General features: G+C 39.8%; 1 pseudogene; it reads left to right on the top strand.

Moving 5' to 3' along the window:
• Nucleotides 1-1,097: 1,097 nt before the first annotated feature.
• Nucleotides 1,098-7,222, top strand: LOC118660681 (annotated as a pseudogene).
• Nucleotides 7,223-8,619: the final 1,397 nt, after the last annotated feature.

Below are 8,619 nucleotides of genomic sequence, written 5' to 3'. Positions count from 1 at the left end.
TCTTGTTCTTCATTACACTTTCTTTGTTCATCTAGCTACATCCTACTTTTGAGCATCTATTGAAGACTATTTGTTGTAGTCATTAGACAGTTTTGAAATACTGCCTTTTATTATAATTATTTTACTTCTCTTATTTGTCCTACTAGGATTTAAGTTGCAGTTCAGCAGAAATAATGTCCTATTCTTCTGATTTTGTTGGTGGTGGTCAGGGGCTAGATATGGTGTGTTATTCTATCACTCAGAGCACTTATCCTAGTACCGTAGACTTAGCGAATATTCAATAAACATTTGTTGAATAAGCAAAAACACTAGATGCTACCTAGTCTTTGAAAGGACTTTCACTTTAGGAACCAACATGGATCGGCTATTTCATAATTAGGGTGATTGGCCACATGCCATATGACTGCTAAATTATATGAAACTCTTTGCTGTTCTTTCTATTTTTTCAAGGACTTTATGAACATTTAGTCTCTTGGGAACTGTTTTTCAAAGAAGCATATTTTATGTTTTCTGTGTTTTTTTTTTCTGAATGTACCTCTAACTCAACTTTGTTTAAGTAGAGCAGTGACTTTTCGTTTTAATGAGCTAAATAATACCTTTTTGCCCTGGTTTTCTATCGTCACCATTCTTTTCTACCAGATTGGAGAAAATCTGTTCTAAGAACTAAGCAAGTCAGCAAATGTCTCATAAATATCCTTACAATAAAAACATTTTTTCATTATGTGTGTATGGGAAATCCAGTGATAATTTGACATAGTAAAACTGCATGTTTTTCTTCTTTTTTCCTTTTTTGGGGGTGTGTGTGTGTTTAGTATGGCTTCTTAAATAAAGATCAGTTCATCTTTTACATTCTTACCCCTATTCCTAAGAAGTTGCCTCTTTTTATAAGTATGGAATGAAAGAGCAAACCTTTATTGAGTAGCAATATCTGTGGAGTGAGAGCATTATTTGGCTCTAAAACAATTCTTTCTCGGAATTCTGTATCCTATTGGAGATATTTCCCATCTTTGAGTAAAAAGAGGAGCTTTCTGTGATAACCAGAGGGGGGTGTGACACTGTTCTGGGTTCCCCTTGGCACTTAAAGGGAAACTTTCACAATGTCCAGAGACCTTGCTGTTCTGCGAATGAAGGAGCAGGAGGTCCTGAAATTCCTTGCAGCAGGAACCCATTTAGGTGGCACCAACCTTGACTCCCAAATGGAACAGTACATCTGCAAAGGGAAAAGTGGTGGCACCCGCATCGTAAATCTGGAGAAGCTGGGAGAAGCCTCTGCTGGCAGCTCGTGCCGATTGCCATTGAAAACCCTGCTGGTACAATTCACCATAGCTAAGATTTGGAAACAGCCTAAGTGCCCATCAGCAGATGAGTGGATTAAAAAACTGTGGTACCTCTACACAATGGAATACTATGCTGCTGTAAAAAGGAAGGAACTCCTACCATTTGCAACAGCATGGATGGAGCTGGAGAGCACTATGCTAAGTGAAATAAGCCAGTTAGAGAAAGATAAATATTACACGATCTCACTCATTTGTGGATTATAATGAACAACATAAACTGATGAACAAAAACAGATCCAGAGACAGAGAAGCACCGATCAGACCGCCAAACCTCAGAGGGAAGGTAGGGGAAGGTGGGGGTAAGGGGGAGAGGTCAACTAGAGGACTTGTTTGCATGCATATAAGCCTAACCAATGGATACAGACACCAGGGGGGTGAGGGCATGAGAGGGGGCAGGGAGGGAAGGGAGGGATAAGGACACATATGTAATACCTTAATCAATAAAGAAAAAAATAGACTAGAACAGTGGTTGGCAAACTGCGGCTCACGAGCCACATGCGGCTCTTTGGCCCCTTGAGTGTGGCTCTTCCACAAAATACCAACTTCTGCGCATGGGCCACGAAGTTTCAATCGCACTGTACATGCGCTCCCACTTGTGGTATTTTGTGGAAGAGCCACACTCAAGGGGCCAAAGAGCCGCATGTGGCTCCCGAGCGGTAGTTTGCTGACCACTGGACTGGAATAATAAAAATAAAACCTGCTGGTGTCGGGAGTGGCATAGTGTCCAGCAATACTGGCGAGCTGTGCTGAAGTTTGCTGCTGCCACGGGGGCCACCCCTCCTGCTGGAGGCTTCACTCCTGGAACTTTCACTAACCAGATCCAGGCAGCCCCCCGGAGCCGGAGCCGAGACTCCTGGTGGTTACCGATCCCAGGGCTGAGCACCAGCCTCTCCCCGAGGCGGCTAATGCCGACCTGTCCTGTCTGCCATTGCTCTGTGTGACACGGACTCTCCGGGCTCTGTGGAGCTTGCCTTCACTTTCAACTACAGTGGGGCCTTGACTTACGAGTGTCCCGACTAACGAGGTTTTTGAGATACTAGCTGTCTCTCGGCCGATTTTTCGCATGGAGTTGATAGAGTAATTTGAATTAACGAGCTCCTTAACGAGCTCGGTCTCTGAAGGAATTAAACTCGTAAGTCAAGGCCCCACTGTACAAGGGCGCTCACTCAGTGGCTCTGATGTGGCCAAAGCAGGGCCAGGAAGTTCTGCGCATGTGCGGCCCGTCTCCTGTGAGCACCTGCGAGAGGTCCCACCTGACCTCTATTTCTGCAGAGACCCTGAAGAGATTGTAAACGCAGGGCTGACCGCTACTAAGAAGCTGTGATTGCTCCAGTTCCCAAATGTGCCGCTGCTCGCCCTGGGCTCGCAGCCTGGTCTGCAGCGCAGGTGCCCTCCGCGCACGTCCAGCGGTTCCCACCCGGAGATGGGGCGCTCAGCCTGCTCCTGAGCTCGGCTCTGCAGCCCCCACTGCTCAGCCCACTGAACAGGTAGGAGCGACCACGGGGTGGTCAGACGCTGTTCTTCCACAAACTCTTAAATACAAAATAGAAACCAGGTTAATAAAAAACAAACAATTTCGCCGAAACCGGTTTGGCTCAGTGGATAGAGCGTGGGCCTGCGGACTGAAGGGTCCCAGGTTCGATTCCGGTCAAGGGCATGTGCCTTGGTTGCGGGCATATCCCCAGTGGGAGATGTGCTGGGGAGATGTGCAGGAGGCAGCTGATCGATGTTTCTCTCTCATCGATGTTTCTAACTCTCGATCCCTCTTCCTTCCTCTCTGTAAAAAATCAATAAAATATATAAAAACAAACAAAAAAAACCCCCAAACAGTTTCAAAGAAAAAAACAGAAAAAGGGAAGGGCCGCCCTACCTGGTTTTCTCAGTGGTTACACGTTAGAGCGTTGGCCTGCAGCCTGAAGGGTCTTGGCTTTGATTCCCGTCAAGAGGCAGGTGCCTGGGTTGCAGGCTCCATCCCTGGACCCGTGCTGGGGCTGGTGTGGGAGGCAACCAGTGGATGTGTCTCTCTCTGCCTCTCCCCCTCCCTTCCACTCTCTTAAAAAATCAGTGGGGGAAGAAAGTATTCTCGGGTGAGGATTAACAAAAACAAAATTAAAAAAAGAAAGAGAAAAGGGATAGGCCATTTATTAAGTGCTTCCTTTGTGCCATTTACAATGCTAGATATTTCAGATTAAATATATCTTTTAAAATTAATGTTTTTAGTAACTAACATATTGATCTATTGTAGAAAATTCTAAAACTATAAACTACTGTAGTGAAAATGTCATTTTATATACTAATCTCAGACACACTTTTGTTTTCTTAGACTCAAAACTTCTTTATGTTCTGTGGGCCTTCTGAAAATACTTTGTGTAAGTGCTAAATATGACACTGTGTCTTTTTCACTGCAAAGTTTTTATTGTCTTTATAAAATTATGCCTCTCCAAAATATTATTTTACATGTCATATTTGTTTTAGATATCATAGCATCAAAATCTGAGAAGAAAAAAATATGATTATCTTTAAGTCAAAATTTTGTCTGCTTGGGGTTGCAAGTACTTAACCTGTGCAGATTAAAGAAGTCGTAAGTAGTACATGAAGTTTGGTATGCTGCATGGATTGAGTTTGGAAAACTAGTCTTCGGCCCATTAGTTGTGGGGCTGTAGGAAACTTGTTTGAATTCTTGAAATTTCAGTTTGCTTTTCTGTAACTCCATTGTACAATGTTATAACCTACAGGATAGAAGGATTATTTCTGGGTCAAGCATCCCAGGACATGCATTTTGGCTTCATCACTTTTTGCCACTGGGAAGATGACTTAATCTTTCTATGCTTTACATTCTTTATTTATATTATGAGGATATTAGTATTGACCATATGGGTTTATTAATAAAAAGAAAATACTGTGCTGGCTTGTGGTACCAAACACTGTTTGATAATTTTTATTTATTGTGTTGATTACATTAGATGATTCCTGAAAAGTACTTAGCACATAGTTAATAATCAATAAAATTGCCTCTTTTTTCTATACATCAGTAATGAGTTGCATTACAGATCAAGTGGGGCATAATTTTATATCGGGGATTAATATAGATAACATTTTTTGTATGTGAAGTTAAAACAACAGGAAATCAATGTAATAAAAAGCTTAGAGTTAAACATTTTATTTTTCTTCATTGTTTCATGAGAAAGGTGATCATGACATCATTAGAATGTAATGGTTCCCTAGTTTAAGCTGTGGCCATAAAATATTTGTCTTATTTTATATAAGGTGGGGAAAAGTAGGAAGAGAGAATATTTCCTTAGGTAGATTATGGAAGAGGATGCATTAAATAGTCAAAGTTTATGTAGAAGGGTAACAAATAATTATCTTAGTTGCAGTTCTTAGGGGAAGAAATGTTTTGTTAGAGAAAACTTATTTTTTTATTTTTTCTATTATATAACCTTTTTTAAATAATTATTTTTCTTGAAAAATGTTTTTCCAATTACAATTTATATTCAATATTTTTTTATTAGTTTCAGGTGCACAACATAGTAGACAACCATATACTTTACAAAGTGTTTCCCCTGATATTTCCAGTATCCAACTGGTACCATATATTGTTATTACAATATTATTGACTGTATTCCCTATGCTGTACTTTACACCTCTGTGACAATTTTGTAACTACCAATTTCTACTTCTTAATTACTCCCCCTCTTTCACCCAATTCCTCAACCTCCCTTCCCTTTAACTATCATAGTCTGTTCTCTACATCTATGAGACTGTTTTAATTATATTTGTTCATTTGTTCTCTTATTTAGATTCTACATATAAGTGAAATCATGTGGTATTTGTCTTTCTCTGACTGACTTGTTGCACTTAGCATTATATTCTCTAAGTCCATCCAGCTGTTGCAAATGGTAAGATTTTTTTTCTGGCCAAATACTATTCCATTGTATATATGTGCCACAGCTTTTTTATTCACTCATCTATTGATGGGCATTTGGGTTGCCTTCATATCTTGGCTATTGTAAATAATGCTGAAATGAACATAGGTGTAGATATATCCTTTTGAATTAGTGTTTTGGGTTTCTTTGGATATATACCCAGAATTAGAATTGCTGGGTCATAAGGCAGTTCCATTTTTAATTTTTTTAAGAAATCTCCATACTGTTTTCCACAGTGGCTGCACCAACCTGCATTCCCACCAACAGTGCAAACTTGTTTGTTGATTGACTGATGATAGCCATCCTGACAGGTGTGAAGTGATGTCTTATTGTGGTTTTAATTTGCATTTTGCTGATGATTAGTGATATTGAGCAGCTTTTCATAAGTCTATTGGCCATCTGTATGTCCTCTGGAGAAGTGTCTATTCAGGTCCTCTGTTCATTTTTTAATTGGATTGCTTGTTCTTTGGTGTTGAGTTGTATAACTTCTTTATAAAATTTGCATGTTAGCTCATCAGATGTATCATTAGCAAATATGTTCTCCTATTCAATGGGTTGTTTTTTCATTTTGTTGATGATTTCTTTTGCTGTGCAAAAACTTTTTTAGAGAAAACTCTTGATAAGGTGGAGAAAAGAGAGCCCAAACTTGAGACTTATAAGGTTCAGTAGGATAAAGGGCCACACACTACTCTAGAATAGGATTTGATAGAAGAGAAACATGACTCGATTCTGAAATTTCAGTTGAAGAAAAGATAAAGGAATGTTTTTGAAAAAACATCTGATTTTATTTGGTTTGTGTTTCTGTAGCATAAAATTTGTGTCTTCAGTAAAATTTTTATACAAAATAGTTTAGTGGAAATATAGGACACAAAATACATTCCACTTGGGTCTGTGATGTATAAAATGGGAATATATGAGAGAAATGATGAAATGGTTCCTATGCTGAATTGCTTTAATAGGCACAGATGGCGATGACCATGAGAAGCGCCCTTGGGAAAGATCGGCTCCTATAGACAGTGGACTGGGGATCTGCACTTATAATCTTGATTTTAAGAGGCAGGGAGATCCCAGGTGATAGCTGGTGTATAGTTAGTGAGAAAAATATTTCTAAATCAATACTGTATTTGCTTTCTATCATTACCATAACAAATTACCACATATTTAGTGGCTTAAAAGCAATATAGATTTATTGTTCTGTAGGTAGATCAGAAGTCTGACATGGGTCTCCTTGGGCTAAAATAAAGGGGTCAGCAGGCTGGGTTCCTTTCTGAGGCTCTAAGGAACAGTTTGTTTCCTTGCCTTTTCCATCATCTATAGGACAACTGCATGCCTTGGCTGGTGGCCCCTTCCAACATTTTCAAAACTAGCTCTAATGGATAGAGTCCTTTTTCTGTCTCAATGTTCTGACCCTATTTCCATAGCCTTGTTTTTTTTTTTTCCTGACTAAAGCTGGGACTAGGTCTCCACTTTTAAGAACTCATGTGATTATAATGAGTTTATGATTATAATCCTGGATGATTGCTCTTCTCAAAGTCCTTAACCTTAGCCACCTCTGAAAAGTCTCTTTTCCCATGTAAGGCAACATATTCACAGTTTTTGGAATTAAGACTGGGACATACGGGGGTTAGGGACAATGTTCTGCCTACCACATATACAAAAGCTAAAATAGTAGAGAATGAGTACATTATGTACTCAATATTACTAATTAAGGAGAACCGTGGCCTTTATTTTAAAAATATGTTAAAACCTTAAAGTATGAAAATAATTAACTATTATTCTGTCAGTGATAATGCCTTGTCAGCAAACCTATTAAAGCATAGTTTCCCAACTATCAGGAAACGCTGCATTTTCCACTCCGGGGCCTATGTTGTATGTGATGTACCTTCTCTGTGTAGAAACAGCAGAAACCTTTTGGTGTTTGTATACAGAGCTGGTGCTGTGGTGTCTTCAGTTCAATGAGTTAAAATCTTGTGAACTGTTTCATACAGGGGTACTTTTATGAGTGGTGATTAGTTGCTGTAATACTGTTAATGTTGAACTTCGACTGAGTTCTAGGTAAATACACTTACATTGAATTACTTGCCTAGAGGCATAATATTATTTTTCCAAGGAGAAAATGCGCAGTTCCTTCACAGTTGCATTGCACACAAACACAAGCTTCTCATCAGTTAACAACAGCCGCGTTCATAATCCCTGTTTGTACATGTAAAGATGGACATGCACCTAAGAAGAGGCAGTAGGGGATAATGGGACTAGCCCTGGGTTGGAAGATGTACCTGAGTTCAAGCTCCACTCCTGAATAGTTATGGAGGATACTTAACCAGATGCTGACTCAGCTCTTCAGTGGGAGTATTCTACTCTTCTATTTTACTTATTTAGTAGCAGAAAGCAAGGGCAGTTTTTAACTCTATTTGTAGTGAGATCCCTAAGGCTTCATGAAGAGCAGCAGTTGCAAATTGGTCACCTTTTAGAATAATTGTTAAGTTCAGCACCTCAATAGAGCACCTATCTTTTATCTTCTTAGATGACCCATAGGTTGAGAACCGCTGCTTTAGATGATTAGGGTACTGGGAATGGAATGGAGGCTATACCAGAGTGATCAGGAAGGACTTCTTTTAGAGAGATATATTTGAACTTCACTCTGAATCATGTTAAGGAAGATCTGGGGGAGAATATTCTTAACACATGAAGTGCAAAGGTCCTGAACAGGGAAACTTAGAAATCTTGGTGAGAAAGAAATATGAAGTGTGGCTGCATTGTACCAGGTTAGGAGAAGTACTGTGCAAGGTAAGATTGAAATGGCAAGATGGCCTGTGAAGATCTTTTTTTTTTTTAATATGACGCTTGTGACTGAAATAAAATTTTATGACAGAAACAATATGATCTTATTTGCTTTTTAGAAAGATTACTCTGGTCATTGTATGTAGGATGGACCAAACAAGGCAAAAGTGGAAGCAAAAAGACCAGAGAAAGAGGCTTATTACAGAACAAGAATGGCAATGGTGAGGGTGTCGGCAGCTGAGATGGTGTTAGTGTGAAATATATTTTTGAGTACAGTTGATAGGATTTTCTGTCTTTGCTTCCTTATCTTCCCCTCTCTGCCTTCTTGCTTCCTTCCACAAGCACTGAATAGCAGGGCACTGGTACTGGGGATCCTAAGATAATTATGATCCATTTCCTGACCTTAGCACAATCGAGACGGTGGTGGGAAAGGGGTTAAAGTGGAGAGAGAGTGCAAGAGCAGACTTGTAAATGAGGATGGGCGCCAGGTGCTAACTGTGACATGATGATATGTACACCATAGATGGGAGAGTCCACTGGGGTAGACAATCAGGAGGGCGGGGTCTGGAAACGCT

Source organism: Myotis myotis, unplaced genomic scaffold (genome assembly GCF_014108235.1).
Source record: "Myotis myotis isolate mMyoMyo1 unplaced genomic scaffold, mMyoMyo1.p scaffold_m19_p_1, whole genome shotgun sequence".
Classification (NCBI taxonomy): Eukaryota; Metazoa; Chordata; class Mammalia; order Chiroptera; family Vespertilionidae; genus Myotis; species Myotis myotis.
The sequence above is the reverse complement of the archived record's forward strand: the minus strand, read 5'-3'. Positions and strand labels throughout refer to the sequence as shown.